At 41.8% G+C, this 22,533-nt stretch overlaps 1 long non-coding RNA gene across 1 annotated transcript in view; it reads right to left on the bottom strand.

Annotated features, from left to right (window-relative positions):
- The window catches only part of LOC109445683 (uncharacterized), a 295,179-nt gene that overhangs the window by 138,372 nt on the left and 134,274 nt on the right, over positions 1-22,533 (bottom strand). Inside the window, exons 3-4 of the long non-coding RNA XR_012495088.1 lie at positions 15,341-15,455; positions 5,245-5,468 (exon numbers count right to left, since the gene is read on the bottom strand). This is a non-coding gene — a long non-coding RNA (uncharacterized LOC109445683). The remainder of the gene's footprint in view (positions 1-5,244; positions 5,469-15,340; positions 15,456-22,533) is intronic.

Genomic DNA, 22,533 nt, shown 5'->3' with positions numbered 1-22,533 from the left:
AATATAAAAATATCTTATATTACTTATGTACTTAGAGCTGAAGCTTTGGGAAGATGCATCATACACATCCAGTATTTCAAGTACCACCTTACATTCTGAGGGCACAAATACGGAATCTAATGTCCTTGGTTCTTAAAAATCAGAGCAAAGGGAAGGAGCGAGGAGAAATGGAAAAAGGGAAGCTGTCTGGCAAACTAAAGCTCAGGGTTAAATTTATTGTAAATCAAAAACAAGAACAAACCTTAGCCTGCCATGTTTTAAATGACACTGTGCAAATGTGCATGAGCTTTGTGTCCCAGTTATGCTGGCAACACAGCCACCACTTCACAGAAAGAAACAGTTGTCATAGGGCTACTGAAGGGCTTATTTCCCAGCAGGGCTCCTGGTCTGCAACCAAAAAGCTGACTCATGGGAAAGCTTCTGCACTGACCCAGCTGGAAACCCCCAGAGAATTTTCCAAGCGCTTCTTTCCATCCTCAGCAGCAAGCTGGGAAGATGAGTGTCCCACTCTTGCTCTCTGGTACCATGTCTCAGGTGGTCTCTGCTCAACAGGTCTTCCTCCTGACCAGGGTCCCCATATGAAATGGGCACCACTATAGTGTGGAAGAAGTGGCCTCCATGTGGTTAGGTCCTGTTACAGCACTTCAGTCTGTTGTCACCAGACCTTATCTGGCCATCTGTGTATGTTTGTGAAGATGGTTGTCATGGCACCAGGTCTGTGGGCAGTGAGTGAGGTAGTGCAGGGCTCCTCACAGGACAGATACTCAGGTGGAACCTCAAAGAAATCTTGGAAGGTGCTAGGATGGAAGTCACAGCCTAAATGACCCTGGGGGGGGGGGGAGGAAAAGGGAGGCAGAGAGGAGCAAGGAAGTTTCTGGAGGTTCTCAGAGGTTATGACAGAGGTAGTGCAGCTCCCTAAAGCTCCCTCAGAAAGAGCCATCGGTCCCCTCTTGCCAAACCTTCTTGGGCCACGATGGCTGCCTTGGCTTTCCGATTGGGCCAGCTCTATAAAAAAATAAAGTAGATATGTGTATAAAATATATATATATATATATATATATATTGCCCTAATTGCAAAGCAGCATATTTTCTTCTCTTTTCTTATAAAGGAAAAAATAAAAAAACAGCAACCTTAACAAAAATAAAGCTAACATAATTTCTATAATTTTCAAGTAAAGAAAAGTGTATACATGGGTGCTAAACTTCTGTTTCCTCCAGAATACTGAGCATAGAGGGGTAGGGAAGATTGCAATATCTTCTGGTTTAAAGATAAAGTCAAAAAAGAGAGAGAGAGAGAGAGAGAGAGAGAGAGAGAGAGAGAGAGAGAGAGAGGAAAAAAGAAAGAAAGAAAGAAAGAAAGAAAGAAAGAAAGAAAGAAAGAAAGAAAGAAAGAAAGAAAGAAAGAAAGAAAGAAAGAAAGAAAGAAAGGAGAAAGAACAAGCAAAAGGGAAAAAGAGAAAAAAGGGAAAGAGGAGAATAACTCAAGAATAGGCAGAAGAGAGGCCATTTCATAGTCAGGCAGTCAGTATTTTCAGGGTTTTAAGAGTAATAGTCTTTAAACCTTCACCCCAACAGAATCTGAAGAGATTAAAAGTGTGAGTTAAGTATAGATCACAGAGTTGGATTTTGTACTTTCCCCTATGTGAGCTGGGAGGGGAAAAGGAACTCTGGGCCCAGGAGGACAAAGATAACTAATATTAATACGGCACATACTATGTGCAGACGCGCTTTCCTGTACTTCCCATGTTTTAATGCTCACAGCAACCCTGGAGTGAGGGGAGCAGAGTCACTCTACTTTACAGATGTGAAAACTGTGGCCCAGATGGGGCAAGTGGCTTGCCCAAGGTCACACAGCCAGTAAATGGGGGACCCAAGATTTGAACACAGGTGGTCTGATCCAGAGCCCGCCCTCTTTACCACTGCCCTAAACCACTTCTCCAGGGACGTGGTTCTTGAGTGTGTGTTCACTGTTACTCTCAGGAATGGTTTCCCCAAAACAAGACTGCAAGTTTTTTTTGTTTTTTTTTTGGGGGGGGGTTTGTTTGTTTTGTAATTGAGTAGAAATTTTTAGCAGGTTTTGGAAACTAATGTGAACAAGAGCTGGATGTAGGAGGGCTGGTGAAGCAGCCCCTCAATGTGAATGTACTTAACACTACTGAACTCTACACTCAAAAACAATTAAGATGGTAAATTGTATGTTACGTGTATCTTACCACAATATATAAAAAAGGTTTTTGAAAGATACCACTATGGGACCAACGGAATGTGTTGCTCATGAAATATCCAGCATGTGTGCAAGGTGGAAAAACCACCTTATTGGGAAGCTGCAGGGGACTGCTCAGACCGCTGGCTTCTTACCCTCCTCCTTTTTCTTCATTATCTTCCTCAAAATCTATGTACATAGTCACCAAGCCTATTATTTGCAAGATCTTGCTGATTTGCTCTGTTTTTTTCTGCCCATGTTGCCTCCACCCCCTTATACAATATACATTCTAACTCATCTCCCTGATGCTAGTGTTCTCTTCCCCTCCAGTCTTTTCAGTCTGCCACTTCCAGCCAAGTATTTCTAAAAGAATTCTTTTCCCATGTCACGAGCCTGCCCAGTAAAATATAATAATTACCCCTTCATGACTGCGTCATGTCTAACCTCAGTACTCTTTAGCACGAGGCGACCACCCTGAGCAGCGAACCTGGTTTTCTGTTCCTTTCTTATATGAGCTTTCAACTCCAGCCAGATCAGACTCTCCCTCAGTCTCTCCTCTGTGCCTTCTGCTAAATCTCCCCATCTCGAAATAGAGGAGAGCCCCAATTTTATCTCCTTTCCTGTCATCAATCTGAGCCCTGCACACTGGGGTGGAGGCATGAGTCACTCAGCTAGAAGGGAGGGACCCTGTCAGCATCTGCATCTCAGTATGGCCTTATGTTCTCTGTCATTGCAGAGGCAAAAACATTCTTTGTGTTTGACTGTGGCTTGTGGGAGAAATGAAGCACCATCATGGTACTGGTGAAATTGGGAGCTCACAAAAATAAAGGACATATTAGACCTTTCTCTTCTCTACAGTTTAAGCCTCTCCTCCTTCAGAAAGATTCCCTGGCTGTGCCGAGGCTTGATGTTCTCTGCCCTTTCTCTGTTCTGATGGCATGAGAAGAAATTCTGACCTGTAAACACTTAGCAGAGGTTGATATACTATCCGATGTTCCTTAATTCATTCATTTGTATGAACCTTACCTCTTCTACCAGACTTTAAATGTTTGTATAAATCAGGAATCATGTTGTCTATGTCTCTTGCTTTCACTACGTCACCAAGCACAAAACTGGACACATTACAGGTGCTCAGTAAATACCATGGATTGTTCATCTGGAAGCAGAATGCTAAGGTCTCAGAAGAGCCCCTGATGGCTGTGGAGAGACGATGCGCTATGTTGATCCTCCTAGAGAGACGGATGTCTCCAGGGAAACATGGCCCATTCTAGTGAGCCACCTCAGTTCTCTTTGTCAAATACTTCCCTAGGGTTTCTCTTTCCAACCTTGAGAAATGACTGCCTGGGCAGTATAATCTTTCTGGAATTCTATATCAACACTGAATCATGAAAGGGGAAATTCCAAGAAATGTATTTCTTTTTTTCACACGATACTTTCCTCATTTCAAAGCAGGACTCATAGAGGTTCACTGTCAGCCCAAGGCTCCGTAAAGATGCATTATCCTCTAAACTCCCAACACCTTGCAGACACATAGTGTCATTCAGTTGCCCCGTCACTCCAACTTATAAAATGAAAGAGGATTGTTATGAAAGTCAGATCTCCTGATGGCTCCCACAGTCCGTGGAACTTGTGGCAACATTTAGTTACCTCTACCCAGGAAAGAACCTCTGAAAAATAGACAACAGATTCTCCAACAGCCTAAGAGAACTTTCATCAATGTTGGCCTTAAGTCCTGAGAGAAGCAAATGACTAGTCGGGAATCTGTCCAGATAAGCCCACACCCTGGCAGGGCTATAGTCCATGGCGCCCAATTGCTTGGAGGCCTGACTGAACATTGGGGTTGGCTTCCACTGAAAACAGAGGGGAGTGAGAAACAATCAAAAAACACTCCTTCCAGCCCTGGCACAATAGACCTTTGTTTTGTATATTCTCTATGCAAGAACATGGCAATTATTTTCTGAGTGAACTTGTTTGAGCAATAAAGTGTTTCAGGGCAAAATGCAGAGATACAATTAGAATTAAAGCTAACGAAACTAATAGTTTCAAATTAAGCCCATATACAACTGTGGCACCACAAAACTGCGTTCCCTTCTTTATCTTAGGGAAACATCTCAGCTGTATCAGGAAAAAATTAGTTGCCTTTTCTAGGAGTTAAAATGGTAAAATGCCTGGTATACAGAATACACTTCACAGCTTTTAAGTGAACAAAGGTTTTATTGCCGGAGGGCAACCTTTTACCAGGTGGACCTTTATCTCCAATGGGAAGCAGTGAAATCTTGCTGGCACCCTACAGACACGGAATATCGAGGTCTCTTTTCCTTCTCATCTCTTTGCCTCATCGGACCACACTCTCCCCTTTGTAACACATGCATCACTAAGGAAACCATGGTAACATTAGTGCTTCTGTTGAGCGCAGTGACAGCTCAAAAGACAAAGGAAGGGGTTCAGCTTATTATTTGAAACCAGAAGTACAATTTGGGAAACATTCTGAAGTATTCCATGATTTGAAGAATTTGCTAGGTTGCTAGAGTAATTTGCTAGAGGGTCGTTATAAGTCTCACCAAGTCTCTTAAATTTAGGAGCAATATGGGGTCTGGTTGGTGGGTAAAATTCCCAGGTGAGAAGAATTTGATCTGTCAGATTTGGCAACATCTTTGAGTCTGCCGTATAATCTGATTGCCTGGCTCTAGTAGCAGTGCCCAGTGACATCCCAGAGGTCTTTTCTGACAAGTTTTGTCGCCTACTATGTCCTCACTCCTGTTTGGTCACCACGCACAGGCTGTTAAATTCAGCTGCCTGTGGAAAAATTATACCAACCACATGCTCAGGCAGAAGGGATACAATACATTGCTTATTTTGTATCTACAAAGCTAAACGACGTGGAACACACCAAGCCTGCTCAGTTACCCTCCATAAGGACAACTGAAGATGTGTCTAAGTAACCTCAGGTCAAACACATACCAATTTATAATCAGATGATGTTTGCAATAATAAGAGAAATTTACTTGAATCTTAGTTGTGAATGCTACGGAATGTGTCACCTCAGTTTTCAAGATGAAGGGAGTTGTTTATTGGAAGGGCTTGCGTTTGCCAATCCAAAGTTTTTAGTATTACTGGCCAGCTTTCTCTCTGCAGGTTAGTTATTTCATTTGTAAAAGTGGATTCCTTCTTAATAGGGACAAACTTCTTCATAGGGATATTTCTTTTGCTTCTTTGTATCCGTAACACAAACACTTGCCTGTAGTTGGAACTCAGTAAATATTTCCTGAAAGAACAAACAGATGAAGAAAGGAGGACAATTTAGGATGTGTGACATGGCTGCCAAAAGAAGGAGAGAAATAGTGTAAAATCACTTTGAATGTAATAGACAATAAACACAAGAAATTTCATTCATGATAAGGTAAATGCTATTATTTTAGTAATGTCCCAGAAAAATAAATGCGTCCAAAGAACATTTATTTGGCGATGCAATCAAATAACCAGAAATTCCATTGAGACATCAGCTTGCCTGGGTATTTGAGTGAAGTGACTGGGTAGTTTAGTTGATACAGTTGACCTGTTTGTGGTCCATGTTCCATGGTAGCTTAGTGGTGACTCAGCATTTCTGTCAAGAACCGGAAGGAAAGGAAAAGGCAGGCCAGGCCACAACTGTGCCATGGTGTGGTCAAGAGAACATTGGCTGAGAGCTAGTAGATCTGGTTTCTACAACAAGATTATAATAACACCTCTGGAAACAAAGCTTCTTTTCACCAAGTTGGCCTTGGCATGAAATTGTTTGGGAATGTTCTGTTCTCCTCAGAGGGAGCAGAGGGATATGGGACAGGGAGCAGATGGCAGTGAAAAATCAGCCAAATTCCAGAGTGGTCCGCTGCTCTGTGGACGTCCCCTCATCAGACTTGGGGAGGGGCTTCCAGGCCACTGCTCTGTGATGCTCCATTCCTGGCCATTGGCCCTCCCTCTCGGGACCATCCACTAACAAGGACACAGCAGGGGCTAATCTGAGAGAGATTGGACTATTGTCTGCTGTCCCAGATCCCTGCCCATTCTTCCATTCTGTCCTGTCTATTACAGGCCAGTCCCCTTGCCAGAAAGGAAACTAGAAGATAAAAGGAAGAAAAGGCTTTTTTGTCTGCTACTGGTGGTGCCACCAACGGCAATAGCACTGGGACCAGTAACTATGGGCTCCAGCAGCTCCCCAGGTGACTGGGAGCTCTAGCAGCGTCAGCCCTGGTTTCACCAGATCAGAGCATGGCATCCTGAGTTCCTGTTCAGAGGAAACAACATAGATCCAACAGCAGCAGTGGCCACTGCAGCAGCATGTCTAGCAGCTCAGCAGAGGGTGTGGGCTCATAGGTTCCAGCCCCAGGGGAAAACCAGCATCGTGATCTCTGGGGAACAGCTCCCTCTCCTTGTGATATCGACTGAGTAGTACTCATAAAACAAACTTTCAAATGTAAAAGTGAACCCTTTGGTAAGGACTCCTGGCTACATCAACCCTCCCAGGCCTTCTATAACTTTTTTACTGTATTAATCTTCTCAGTTTGAAGCATCCAGAGTAGTTTCTGTCTTCATGTCTAGATATTGGTTGATATACCTCCAATAGTTCACCTGTCTCCCAGAGCAGGTTTCAAAGCAGGGAGCCACAGCCTGTTTCATGTAGAAGGTAGGTTATGAAAGGTGAACTGAACAGAGCACCACCTTACAAAGCTCAACTCCATTTTGCCAATCATGAAATGTGACAAACTGTCCTTCAGCCAACCAACCCATTATGACATGTGTTCATGGTGTATGCTGTGATGTGCCACCAAGATACACCCTGAGGAATAAAGGACTGCTCCCAAAAGACTGTCCCCAACTGTCAGTCCTCTTCAGAATTGCCTTAGCTGAAGAAAACTGCCTCACCTGAGGTCATACCTTGTTTCAGCGGCAGCACCCACCTGGTGATAAACCCACAGGGTGTATAAAGGCCCAGACCCATGTTCCAACTATGAAGGGCCATCCCAGTACTAGAGCTCTCCACGGAGTCAGCTGAGGTGTTTCTGGGACTATATCGCAGCTCGGTGTCTCCTTCTTCCCAGTCTGCTTTTTTCCTTTCTCTTTCGTGGGAGTTTATCCCAAGAGTTCTCCTTTAGAAACATCCTTCATGCTAATCTCTACCTCAGAGTCTGCTGCCCAAGGGACCCGTATTAGTTTGCTAGTGCTGCCATAACAAAGCACCACAGACCGAGTGGCTTAAAAACCAGAAATGTGTTATCTTACAGTTCTGGAGGTTAGAAATCCAAAAGTAAGGTATTAGCAGGGTTTGTCCCTACTGAGGGCAGGGAGTGAAGGAAGGACCTGTTCCAGGCCATCCTTCTCAACTTGCAGATTTCTGTCTTCATATTCATATGATGTTCTCCCTGTATGTGCATCTGTCTCAAAATTTCCCCTTTTTATAAGGACACTGATCATATTGGATTAGGGCCCACCCTAATGACCTCATTTTAACTTGATTGCATCTGCAAAGACCCCTCTTTAAATAAGGTCACATTCTGAGATACTGGGGATTAAGACTTTAACACATAAATTTGGAGAAGGGGGGGATATGATTCAACACAGAACAGGACCCTACCTGCAACTACATTCAATTATGTTTTCAACCAGGAAGTCAGTGGACATGAACCTGATGGCTTTCTGAGCCCTCTCCAAGATTTACACGCAGTCATATCAAGTTGCCTTTATGAGAGGGTCTGCCCACTAAGAAAGTTGGAAGAAAGAAAGATGCTCAGTGAGGTTACATATGGGTTCTCCAACACAGGTTGGCAAGATATAAATCAGGAAGGACAGAGTCTGGTTCCCAGGCTAGAGGGAAACCTGAAATGGGGAGTCTATTGGGAAATCTGCATTTACAAGGAACCTATTTATTACACATAGCTGGGTGATGAGAAATGTGTCTGATATATTAACCTCTGAAAGGGTGTCTGGGAATGTAACGTAATTAGCTTTTTATGTCCTTTGTTCTCAAAATTAATAACAGTATAATGATGAGTGGAGGTGGGAGGAGGGAGATGCAGACAAATAGATGGATTTTTCACTAGAGAAAGATGGATTTTTGTTGTTGTTGTTTATTTACTGGTAGAGTTATAATGGCATCACTGAGGTTTTTCTCCACATACACATTGCTGTAGTTTCAAGCTGAAAATGCAAACACACATTGTTGTGGAAAGCATTGTTGCAGTAAAAAGCCTTAAGCATCAACATTTTGTAAGTGGGGGCAGGACAGCAGGAAATGTGGGTTACAGAGAAATTCGTATAAATGCTTGAAAACAACTCAAAGCCAGCCTGCACTTTGAAACTCAAGGATATTCTTATTCAAGTTGGTGTTGCAGTCCATATCTGGAGCCATCAAAACCATGTTTGGATGGGGCATTCGAAGGGGCACAAACAGGCAAGGTTACAGTTTGGCCCCGGGCCCTAATTCCCAAGAATACTTGCCTCAAAAACATCAGAAAGCAGTGGAGGTCTGAGAATCAAGTGCAAATGTGCTCATGTGCCAAGAAAACCTAAGACGGCTATTTTCACAGCATATTGGGGCTTGGCCAGGTTCCAGAAACCATCAGCAAAGTAGCCTGCCCTGATACTTCAAAGGAAGAACTTGCACTGATAAATCCTGCCCCACACTTTCCACAGCACACACTTAATCTTGAGGCATATAATACCACAACAATGAGTCACCAGGCTGGAGCCTTAGGCCTCTCCATAGGACAGGGAGAAAGAAAAAAGTCTCCCACATCTGTTTTCTAGGGCAATTCCCCTCACTCCTCAAAACTACACTAAAACAGAGTAATAAAAACTGTCATAAGGCAAGTGAGTTATGGCCTGGTTTACCTGTAACAGAGCCCCTGACAGAACTGTAAGAACTCAGCCCACCATTTTTCATTATCACATTTTGATAAAACCCATCAGACAGGGTAACCAATCTGCTTTATTCCTCAGATTGAGCTCAGAGATCTCAGGGGGCCTTTCAGACATGAGACAAGCTGAGAGCTTTTCTTTAAAACACACACACACATACACACACACACACACACACACACACACACACACACACACCTTTCTCAAGAGGTCTGAAACTTGGAGAGCCTCATTCTGAGTGTATTTAAAATTAATGAAAATTTAGCAGATATTCTTGAGAATACACAAAATAAATAATATTAAACCTAGGTGTCATGGAAGACAAGTAAGCAATAAGGGAACTCCAAGGCCAAGGATGAAGGGCCTTTGCTTCTTTGTGAGGGGGAAATAATAACAAGAATTTCTTTGCTACAGATGCTACACTGTCTAGAATGCTCAGGGGCTGCTGGCAGTTAGGTCAGGCAGGCTTTTCCCCCTCTGGTCACTTAGCAATGGTCTGTGGAAGGATAGTGGAATTTGCCTAAATCTTCTCTTGAATAAGACAAGCAAGCCAACAAATGCAGTGATTGCATAAGAAGCTGGAGGCTGTGTCTTAGGAGACTCATTTGTTTTAGGTGTTTGCATGTGGCCGTGTCTACATTTGGATGGATTTCTGGGCACATAGGCACTTCCCCACCCCATTCACCCCTACTCTCTCCTTGAGGCAATTATTATGCCTAACTCCTAAGGGTACACACTTTCCAGATGACCTATTCAAAGTCCTTTTCCAAAGACTCTTCCTGGTTTTACTGGATTCTAATTTTCCTTGCATTCAGGTTTTCATTGATCTCGCCTGGGGTACCACATGCAGTCAGATTAGACTCTGGCAGGCATCTGGGAACAGGCGCCACTGCCACCTTGTCAGTGAAGAAGAAAATGAGGAGCCGCCCAGTTGCCTACTTGTAGGTGCCAATAAAATCCTGCCCTCGCCATTCCTTGAACTTTTCAGAACTTTAGTCAACAAGACTGTTTTAGGAGGGGTGGCCAATAGTATGGCCTGTCACTGGTAAGGGCCACCTTTTTCATCACCTAAGTCATAAAATCTGTCAAGTTTTATGTGAGGTCCTCCATAAATCTTACTGAGTGATTCCATGCACATTAGCCACCTAACTTGAAGAAAGCAAAACTTGGTGAGCATTGTGTTGGTTTGCCAAAGTGAGGAGACTATGTTCTGTGCAAGAAGGGCGTGAGACCCCTTCGGCAGTGGCAAACAGTCCAAACCACAAGCAGAGGTGGAGGATGAGCACAGCTCTCCTCAAACACCTCCAGAGTCCAGGATCCTGGCACCTGTCAGGGCACAGGGGTGATGCCTAATAGGAAAGGGACTTCGAGGAAGGGACTGAACTGGGATTCCTGACTTCTGTGCGAGGAAACTCAGTTCCAGAGTGTGCATTGGGGTTCCCCATGCCCAGTCCACATAAGGAAGAAGAAAAAAAGCAGGACGAACTTTTCCAGCACTGAGACCTTCTCCAGAATATTCTCCCACCGACAAGGGTTATTGTGGGTAGCTCTGGTGGAGCAAAAATTAAAGTCAGAAAATTAGTTCCCTAGTCTAATGCCATTATTTACTACCTTCTAGAATATGAGCAAAGTACTTGACTTCTCTGAGCTTCATTCCTCATAAAGTTTTTAGGATGACTAAATAAAAGGGTATAAAATGTTAATGGATAATGTTTATTAAGCATTTCCTATAAGTCAGGCACAGTGCTAAGAAAATAATATCCCAGATGAGAAACAAAGTGAAGTACAGAGATGAATTAAATTGCTCAAGGCCACACAGTTAAAACACAGCAGATACCTAATATATATTTTAGTTATTTTATCATTTTAGAATAATGAGAATATCGGCTACTACCATAATACATGAATTCTTTTGTTAATCCAGTGACAGTGTTTTTTCATTGTTAACAGAACACAGAACTTATAAAAAGGTTCAGTCAGGATAGCCATTGTCCTGTAATAAAGTTGGGAGACCGATTAAGGTGGCAGAAGCATTTTGTTGTTGTTTGTTTGGGTTTTGCTGGGAGTAGCACAGCCTTCACAAGATGCTTCTTCTTGTAGCCACTTGGTAACAGCTCTGAGGCTTAGCAAATTGGAGGTGAGAATGCAACACGGAGAGATGGCATGTAAACACCCAAGGACTGAAGACAAATCTTAGAAAATACAGCACCCCTTTACAGAGAAAACAGGTTTCTGTTTTATAAAGGTGAGGTTGGCAAGAATTCCAGACCAGCTGCCCAAAATGGAAAGAGGAACTCTTTAAGCCAATAAGGTTTCCATCTCTACAAGTATCCAAGTAGAAGCCAGTGATTAGAATTAGCAGTTCTGGGGCAGAGACTCTCAGTTGAAATCACTCTTCTGTTCTGCAATCCCAGAGCAGAGGCCTGCTACGCTAGCTGAAGCCACTTAGCATTGGAGATCCTCACTTCTATATCCAAGATGAAGGAAAGGGAAGACCATGCAAATGAAGAGGAAGTTACCTTGAGTTTCTTTCTCTTCCAGAATTCTGAGATTCTTAAGCATGTCGAAGAAGCTACTTTAGGTAAAATAACCAGAACCCCAAACAAAGCCCAGTTTTGGCCAAGCACAGTATTCCTGACACTTCAGAGCATGCACTTCTGTCTCTTTCCATAGTGGCTTGAAAGAAAGACATTTCAAGATCTCTACATTTTTCTTCTTCTTTCTCTTCTTTTTCTCCTAGTCCTTCATCTTCTTTGCCATCATCAGCACCATTTGCATATTTAGGGAGGGTGTTTGTTTAGTTTCTTTGTTTTTACAGAAAGTGCCGTACATAAGCCACTGCTCCCACTGACCTAGTAATGGGAAGTAAACGTGTCACAGAACTTCAAGCACCCTCACATATGGACTAAAGCTATAGAATACGTGCCCACCAACAGACCCCCACCCCACACCACTCCAAGAAGGGCCCACCAACAGCTCTAAGCTAATGGGTTCTTGAAGCATAAATTGCTATGTTTATATCAAGTAACCCTACCTCCCTGACCACAGGTATAGAAAGCCAGTCTCTGAGCTGGCCTAATACAAAAGTCAGGTCCAGCAAAGACAATGGGGATAAATGGAACCATTCAGATTCTCTCTCCTGAAGTCTAAGGGAGAATGAGAGAGAGAGAGAGAGAGAGAGAGAGAGAGAGAGAGAGAGAGAGAGAGAGATTGATTCATGAGATGGAAGGCAGGAAGGAAACAGAAGTTGAGAGACATTCAGCAGAAATCTAGAGCCGCAGAAGCCAGAGGAAAGAGAAACAATGGGTCAGCAAGAGCTAAGGCAAGTGTGGAGTACTAGAAAGTAGAAAACGAGTGACATACAGAAGAGAAGATGAGCCACTTGGTTGTGCAGTGGCACGAACAGCGGAAAATAACCTCCCAGTTCCTGCCATCCACTCTTTGTGAAGACTTGGCTCTTTGTAATTTCCCATGAGGTGCGGTACAGATTCCTGACTACATGTCTCCATCAATGAATCTCCATTTCTTCATTGTAACTTGAGTCAGTCTCTCTTTCTTATCATCAGAAATGCCTATTAAGTAGAAAACGCTACGTGAACTTATTGGCTAAACAATGATTTCTAATCTGTTCACAGCTCCTCTGACATTGATGCTTCTGTTCTGGAAAATTCCAGGGTTTATCTTCCATTTTTACTGAATTGACCACTTGGTTGTTTTAAAAATGCTCTAAACTTTTTATTTCCAAAATGCCCTTATACCCTCTTTAATATACTTCTCAAACTGTCCGAAGCTACCCATATCTCAAAGTACTTGATACTGTTACTTCAGCTATCACCTTACACTTGTACTTTCTCAGACAGATTTTTCCAAGTACTTTTCCAATTGATTTCAAGTACATGATCTCTTTTGAACCCTGCAATAACCTTGTGAGGTGAAAGTAATGATAGTACCTTATACAGTGCTATATAAGTAATAATAATACTTATACAGTGCTATCTAATTTGCAGATCATTTTCACATCTATAATCTTATTTGATTAGATGCATTTAACAACTTTGTGAGTGTAAGTAATTTTCTCATTTTACAGATGAGGAAACTGAGATTTGGGGAAAAGAAAAACCCACCCAAGTGCACACAACCCAGAAGGGTTTCTACTGGGATATAGAGCCTCCATATCAGTGTTAAAATGCTTTGGGGTCTTTTTTCCACCGTGGACACACAGGAACTGCTCTTAGATGTGGTCACACAGCATTGAAGTGCCTAGTTTCTTGTCTCTATTGAGTCAAAGGTCCCTTAGGTTTCCTATGCACCATCCCACATGACTGTAATATGCCTACATGGTCTGGCTCCACTGCAGCAGCAACACTCTAAGGAGGGCCATTTAACAAGGACACTCACCTTTGTCTTCCACCAGTACACAAATATTTCATTGATAGCATTAATTTAGCACATAAACCTGTTTCTTTCTGGTCACTTGATTTGATATGTATGTGTCTCATAACCCAGGCTACCTGAGGCAAAGCCTTACCCTAACATAAAGGACATTTATATATATATATATATATATATATATATATATATATATATATATATATATATCAGGAAGCTGATACTTTCAGAGTGGCAAATCAAACCAGCCGGCTCTAAATACATTGTACATTTCAGCTTGTGGGACAGAATGTTGAGATTATTTTGCTTTAAGAGACAGAGAGAGAGACATAGAGAGAAATTCAAAATATAAATTGTTGTTCATTTTTATTTATAATAAAGGTGGTTGTTCTACAGCACACAAAGCTCATTGTTGTATCATTCCTTGAAAACGACCTTGACATTCAGTATACCCTTCTTCCTGTCATTTGAAAGCCTAGGGATTTTAGATTTTGTTTGTCCCAGTAGCTGTTCTTTCCAGGAACACAGATGGCTGATACAGTTTATAATGGCAAGTCTAGTGATTAGAGCAGCATTGTACATGTAATAAAGTAAACAATATGTGAACTAGCATGAGCTGGATTCTGGAGGGATCCTCCACCGTGTCAGAACTACTGCCTAGAGAGGCATTTAGATAAAAGTCAGCAAATCAATGGCGCATGGGCTCTACACTATCAATCAAAGCTTTCTTGCTGATACCAGACATAGCCTCAGATTCTTCAAGACAAAATATTCTAGGCACATAGTTAGCCAAAAATCAGACCTAATCACAAGGTGAACCCTACTTTCCATTTAAAATTTAGATGATTGCTAGCAGTCAAGACTTCCCATGATTGATCTTGATCTCACAACCATTGGGTCCGACTACATCATCCCACTATAATTGGACTCCATGACCAGCATGTGAAGGTGATAACAAAATGTGTCCATCACCCTATAGGATAAATGTGCACGTCCTGCTCATATTGGGAACTCCATTTAGAGTTATTCAAGTGCCACACTCCAATAATACAAGACTGTGATCTCCCCAACATATCATGTGATTTCCCCTCTGTGCTTTTACACACTCTGTTCCCTCTGCCTGGAACATCCTTTCTCTTGCAGGTAACTTATAAACTCCTTCTGATCCTTCAACACGTCAAGTTTAAATATTAGGTTGGTGCAAAAGTAATTGAGGTTCAAAAGGTGAAAAATAATTGCAAAAACCGCAATTACTTTTGCACCAACCTAATATTATCATCAATCCATAACTCACCTCTAGATAAAAACCCAAGAGAAACATATGCACCAGGAAACACACAAATGTTCATAGCAGTGGGTAATAGCCAGTGAGAATGAGTAAATTGTGGGGTGTTCATACAATGGGATACTGCATGACAATGAAAACAAATAAACCAGAGATACACTTGACATTAATGAAGCTTATAAACAATGTGGAGTGGAGGAGGCAAAGATGCAAAAGAACATGTACTCTATGTTTTCTTTATATAAAGATCCAAAGCAGGCAAAACTAACCTATAGTGTTTATGGATATATGGGTGGTTGAACTATAAAGAAAAGGACAGCTGTGATCACGATACTGGCCAGAACAGACTGGTCTCCTCTGAGAGAGGACAGTTGTTGGGCAGAAAGTAACGTGAGGGCTTCTGGGTACTAATGATGCTCCCTTCCTTCACATGGATCGTGGCAACTTGGTGTTCATTCTTTGTGATAACATTTGTGTTTTTTGTACTTTTCTGTATGTATGCTATATTTAATGACTTTTAAAGGGATAAAAGAAAAATGAGTACAGAAATTGTCCAAGCAGAAACTCACAATTAAGAAATGTCATCAAGGGGTGGCCGGTTGGCTCAGTTGGTTAGAGAGTGGTGCTGATGGCACCAGGGTTGCTGGTTCGATCCCCGCCTGGGGCACTGTAAGCTGTGCCCTCCTTAAAAAACAAAAAGAAATGTCATCAAAAAGGCAGACATCATCTTCCTGGTTAGAGGGTCCATTTTAATGGAAGAAGGACCCCTCATGCAGTTACTCATTAGCAGAGAAGCCCCTGCATCAATGTAAAACGTGCTGCTCTAGTAGACGGGTGAAGAAAAAAATACCCTTTCTCTGGTATACCATGACTATTGGAGCATAAATATATGCTTATGGGAAATAAATTCATTCAGTTTTTTTTTTTTTTTTTTTTTTAGGACCCTAAATTCTTGCTTAGTCTTGTCTGCTTGGAGCAGAGCCTTCAGAAACATGGTTCAGTGTTTGCATTCTCCCTCCTGGCATCATCTCTTCCATGGAGGACAATTTTAAAGCTGTTTCTGAAAGCCAGCCTTGACGGGATATAATTTTTTATTCTTTTAAATAAGGAGGAATTCATAAACTTCCTAAAAGTGGGAGAAAGAGAGGTGCATCAAAGGCAGTTACATCCTGCCCGCTTCAATTCCCCCCATGGCTGCAATTGGATCTAGTCCCCCTCTTCATTTCCCATCCTAAACTGGTGAGCCCTGCTGCTCTGTGTATTAAACAGCTGCAGGGGCCCTCCGCAGGCAGCTGCTCCTTGAGGCTATGTGAAGTGAGTCTGAGGTCCTGGCATCTCAGTTCCTCAGCTCGAGGGTCTGTGATATGCCCCAGTGTACAGGTAGAAATGATGTGCTCCGAGCTCAAGATTTGCCTTCGGCCACTTCCTTTGTAAGCATTTTATGGAGAAGCTCAAGTTCTCAGAGGTGGGGTGGAAGGAATATCTAATCAGCTGAGTGGCCTGAATTTTTTCCCATGAACCAAAGAACCGGAACCAAAGCAGGCAGCAGGGGGGATGGGAGGCAGAACCGGAACTACTCTGAAATCTTGATGAAAAATCCAACCGTATAGCCAAGTGCACTGCTCAGGCTGGAGCTGGCAGGATGCACACAATAAAGGGAGGAGTGTTGAAAGTAGGGGGAATGGGGTGCCTTTTTTTGTTTTGTTTTAATTTCTAGAAAAACTCACTTACATTATTAGTAGTTGTAATGTTCAATTGAGGAAGAAGGATTTTATAAAAAGAGAAAAGAATGTGTTGGACAAACAAAAAGATAACGAGAGATACAGCGAAGGAGAGAGTCAAAGAGACAGAACAGAAAGAAAAAGAGAGACGGAGGCAGAGCGGCACTGAAAGAGGCAGAGGGAGGCAGTGGACAGGAACTTCCCTTACCTTTGTTCATATTTTTAAGTGAAGAAGTGTGTTGCACTTAAACCCATTTAATTATGGTGATGAATTGCATACTTGCCACCAACAGCCTTGTTCTCACTCGCCCTAACTGCTAATGGGCTGTAAATATGACCTTTAAAAAAGGAATCAGGTTTGATGTGGATTTGTGTTCACCTATGTTAATGGCATGTGGGGAGAGAGATTAGCTGTGTCTGCCAGTGACTCACTGCACTGACCTGGCCTGGCCCAGTCAAACAGGATGGAGGTACTGCCCCGACTGTATGCATAGCCAGGCTCTTCTCAGCCAAAGTAACGTCTCCAGCAAACGAGACAGCATTTATAGCCCAAGCAGAAAGCTCCGGTTATTGTTTGGTAAGCAGTTGGGTCCTGGAGGACTCATCCAGGTGATGAGCAGCTTCAGCTGGAAATAACTACAAACAGCTTTAAAGGGAACGGGCTGGTGCGGGAGGTGGAGGGAATTAATGAGCTCCAAGCAGCAAAAGAGTTACAGCATAATTAACTCCCAGCCAGCCTCATGCATGGTATAGCAGTGCTGTCCAACCCAACCCAGAGCATCCCCCCCAGCTAGAATTAAAGTTTCATTTAGTGGCATAGGGCATTAAAAAGAAAACTCTACCCAGGACAAACGGGAGACATCGATGAACTTCACAGAGAAAGGGTGGCCATTCCTTCCTGCACAGTTGGACCAATGGGTGGATTTTAAGGTACTGCTCTTAGAATGTCTGAATTAGACTGAAGGAAGTCTGAGTCTGGGCTATTTGGAAAAGAAAATGATGGAAATATCTGCCTGATGCCTGGAGAAGCGATTTGTTTTGACTATTGCTGCTGCTATTTTTCTTAAGGTTAGAGCCCACAGGGCTGTGAAAAAACAGTGCCCTGAATGGAAAAAAAAAAAAAAAAAAAAAAAATGCTTTCTCTTCAAGCAACTGGGAAGCCCTGTGCTTTGGGCCCCCATGTGCCACCCTGCATGTTCCATGCTTAGGACAAGGAGAGGCCTCTCTCACATTTTTAACACCCAGAGCTTATCTTTTTTTAATATCGCCTCCTCTCTTCAACAAAATTATTGTCATCAAAATCTTGAAATAAAATTAAAAACTTAGCGTGGCCAGAAAAGGCAGTGAAAATTTCATAGGTAGTCAAAATTTTCCTTTATTATACTTTGTACTTTACAAGAGAGGAAGGAAGAAAGGAAGGAAGGAAGGAAGGAAGGAAGGAAGGAAGGAAGGAAGGAAGGAAGGAAGGAAGGAAGGAAGGAAGGGCTTTTTGCATAAAAGAAAAATGCACCATTTATTCAAGTCTTACAGTTTAAACCTGGATCTTTTCTCTACAATATGCTATAATATTAGTTTATGTAAACAATTGACCAGTAACTTCTAAGTAAATTTTAATAAAATCAAAATGTCTGCAAAAAGTACAAGTCAGGTAACTATTAAATGATATAAGTGTGGTGATATTTTATTTACCAGATTTATTCTTTAGTTTTAAAACAAATAATTATAACTTTAAAGGAAGAGTTAATTTCAGTTTTAAAGATATTGTTTACATTCAGTAAAACAGTTCATGTATGAACTAAAATTTGCACTTAACAAAAATATTATACCTCACAGGTTTCAGTGTTTGAAATTATAAATATTCAAAATGTTCACATAGCATGAGAGAAATGAAGTAATTGAAGTAAAAATTACTTCATTTGAACAACTAATTCAAATTTTATTTCTTTACCTTTTGCAATCACTGTTCCTGTCACATCTATGCAGCATGGTGGGGTTGGAGAAACAAACTACACATGATACACACGCAAATGAGTCCAAATCATTGAGCTTATTCATGAAATAAAAGCAGGTAACCTATCCGCATACAATCAGGAATCCTCTAAATTAACTTCCATATAAAATATAATGTTTATTAAAGGATACATAATAAAAATGTGATGATTTAAAGCTTATGTACAGTATTAAATCTCAACAATAATCACAACTATCATTTAAAATTTAGATGATTGAAATTTTTTTTTCAGGGAAGTTATTTTATCATGCCATTATTTAGAATCAGAGGCACACAGTGATAATAAAAAATCAAATCCCATTTTAGTCCATTTTATAACTGTTTTGAAATTCTTTACAGATTTGTACCCCCAGTTGCTGGCATTGGACGGACCTCTCCCACTGCCCTGCCCTTACGATGCCTCTGCCTCTTATTCTCTGCCCATGACCACAGGCCCTGAGATAATCTCAGCAGGGCAGCCCAGGGCATCTCCTATTACACCTGACCAGAGTGAGAAAGACAAAAGGTACTGGGCAGAAGCCACAGTTATTGAGGCGCTGCTCTGTGTCGAGTCTTCAACCAAGTATTTTCTCTTACAATGGCTCTTTCATTCTTCCCAACAACTCTTCATGGGAGGGGTCATAACCCCACTATTTGGAAATGAGGAAAAGCAGACTATAAGACATTAAGTGGCTTACCCAACAGCCCACTGCTTATAAGTGGCAGAATCTGGATTGAAACCCAGATAAAACTAAGAATGAGGCTCAAGTTACCTCCTGAAGGTGAGCACATGCAGATTCTGTGGCATTCCCAGGAGATGGCATAGAATACCCTGGCTGTGTACAAATACTCAGAAGACATGCTGAGGGTCCCACTACTCTAATTAGTACAAACTCACCTTTCCGGGGCTCTTTCCTGAACTCAGGTAAGTCACCCCTTGAACATCAATGGACCACTAATCCTATGCCAACAAAGGGCTCACATTTAACTCAGGGAGGTAGAGAAAGTTCATCAGATGCTTTCTGGACTTTCTTTTCCTTCCTTCCTTCCTTCCTTCCTTCCTTCCTTCCTTCCTTCCTGCCTGCCTGCCTGCCTTCCTTCCTTTCTTCCTTCGTTCCTTCCTTCTCTCCCTCTTATTTCACTCTCTTTCTCTCTCTCTCTCTCTCTCTCTCTCTCTCTCTCTCTCTCTCTCTCTCTCTCCATCTGCCTCTCTCTCTCTCTCTCTCTCTCTCTCTCTCTCTCTCTCTCTCTCTCCCCTTCTTTTCGATTACTTTTTCAACTTAACTTCCTTACCAACATCTGTATCTTGGGTGAAATTGCTGTAGCTATCACATTAAATTCCAGAGAATTTCTCATTTGGGACCTTACATATTACACATAGTTCCAAAGAGCTGATGGATCCCTTTTATGTTCTCTTCATTACTAAAGCTTAAGGGAAACATTTTGTGTCTCTCTTCTTCTCACTACATTAAAAAATAATAATCTAGTTCTCCATATTCTAAAGTTTAGCTGAGGTCTTGCTTATGGGTTAGTATTGATTAGTATTCATTTATAACCGGTATAATATTTTCCCTACAGGGTGCATATTGCAATTTCCAGAATCAAGCCACAGAAAGCTTTAGCTCACATAATATGTGCAAGATTTGGCAAAAATGAACCTGTAATCATGGTCTCTGTTCTCCTCTCCACTTCTGGGGAGAGCTATTTTGTCTCCATCTGTTGTTTTACCCTTGAGTACAACAAGGGGCAACAAATACAACACTGGCCATCACACATCACTGAGGGAAGATTCCTCCCCTCTCACCAACAAGGCATGGGTGGCCTAGTGGGAGCTGAGGCACACGGCTAAGGTACACAGGGCCTGGTACACAGCACAGCCTTCCCTGAGCTTCATCTCCTCTGGAGGCACACCCCTGACAGCTTTCATAGCAATGAGATAGGTGACTGAGGACGGGAGAGAGCAATTGAGTAGCTCCTCTCTGTCTATAGCTAGCAGAGGGACAGGTGTCATGACCACTATTTTCCTCATTACTAGTTTACCTATTCACAACACGTTGGAGGAGAATAAGCATTTTCAGAATAGCAAAAATGTATCCATTAGGATTATGTTCAGCTGCATATAACAGTAGCCCAAATAAATGCCTTAAAAATATACAGGTTTATTTTCCCCCACATAAAAGAAGTCCTGAAGTAGGCAGCCCAAGGCTGTAATGGCAGTTCCACAGTCATCAGGAACCCAGACACTTTTAACCTTTTTACCTCATCAGAGTTAGCTCATGGCTTACATCGTCAAGGTCACTTCATGATCCAAGATGACTGTTGGAATGCCAGCCATCATCTTTGTATTCTGAGAGAGAAAAAGGAGGGAGAAGGAGAGCAAAGGAGGGACCTCTTCCAGCTGAGGCAGCATTCTTGAAGATTTCTAGAAACCCAAACAACAGCTCCTGCTTACAGGCGACTAGGAAATGTATCTCTTCATCCTGGCATCTCACTATCCAGAATAAAATCAGAGCTCTGCTAGTGAGGAAGAGGGGAGACTCAAAAGTGAGGAGGCATCCAAAATATCTGCTGCAAGCGAGGTGCCAGCCCCAGAGCTACGGACTTTATATGCATTGCCTTGCTTCTTCCTCAAAACAGCTCTACCAGCCTTAGGCCATGAGAACAAAAGAAGTCGTAGGGTTTGGCAATCCAACAACCCAATTTTATTTAAGCTAACATTTGAAGAGAGCTTTAGAATTTATTCTAAAACATCCCCCTTTAGGTAAATTGTATCCTTAACTTGATTTTCCAGAGGAGGGAATTGAGATTTAGAAAGTTTTAAGTGATTGGTTCAAAGTCGCACCACTGAGTACAGGTAAAACTGGTATTAGCGTGCAGATCTCCTGACACCTGGCCCCACATTGTTTTTTCTGTCTTTTTTTTTTTTAAAGAAATTAAAGGTAAAGGAAATTTTCAGAGACTATTACAAATGTCTAACCACAACTCCGAGTTACCAAACGATATTTTTGTCATTTTGCTTCAGATATTTTTCATTTAGATTTAAAAAACTACCGAGAGAGTTGAAATCCATCTTTTACCCCTCCCCAAGCACATTCCCTTTGTTCCCCAGAGATAATCAACATCATCAATTTGATGGGTAGCCTCTTGGTTCATATTTCTTTTTTAATCTCTCATATGCATCCATAAATATATTGTTTTTGCAGCTTTTTTTTCATTCAAATGTTTTTTGAACTGTATTCAGGTTAAGGCACATAGTTCATTTATTTTAATTACTGTGTGAAATTCTATATCTAATTATGCAGTACATTTTATTTATTCATTTCCATTTTCCTACTACATGTATTGAGTGTTTAGTCAATAATATGAGAATGTAGTCTAAGAGCTTTTTTATGTATTAGCTCCCTTAATCTTCATAACAAATCTATGGGGAAGGGATCCTTATAATCTTGTTGTACGTGAGGAAGAAACTAAAGCAAAAGAGGAGAAATTTGCTCAAGGTTACATAGCTGATAAGCAACAGAGCCAGAATTCAATCCCAGAGGAGCTGAATTCAGAACCTATACCCTTGACTTCTACTCGGCATTACCCAGGCCTAACGCTCAGGTATCATCAGTACAGCCACACCCGTTGTGAAAATATTGCCCCCAACACTTTGCCCCACCTGGTAGGACTCTGCCTGGGTTTCTGTGGCCAGCATCTGTTCTGATTGGTTGGTGCCTACACAATACTTTATGGCTCAAATATTTTGAAAATCGCTCCTATTCTATATTGGTTGGACACTTGAGTTGGTTCCCATTCTTCACCCCTACAAAAAAGGGAACCTGAACATAGAAATGCTGAGTCACAGATTATACTCAACAAAGGTTTTACTAAAAACTACTAATTGCTCTTGAAAATTAGCTATACTAATTAGCTAATGTAAACTCTTCACCAATATTTTATATCCTCAAACCTTTTAATTTTGCCAGTTTGTTTGGGTGTAAAATGGTATCTCCTTGTCTTTATTTGCACTTTACTGATTACTAGTAAGGTGGAGAGGGTTTATTAAGTG

This window comes from Rhinolophus sinicus, linkage group LG03 (assembly GCF_036562045.2).
Source record: "Rhinolophus sinicus isolate RSC01 linkage group LG03, ASM3656204v1, whole genome shotgun sequence".
NCBI lineage: Eukaryota > Metazoa > Chordata > Mammalia > Chiroptera > Rhinolophidae > Rhinolophus > Rhinolophus sinicus.
This window is presented reverse-complemented; position numbering and strand designations above follow the sequence as displayed.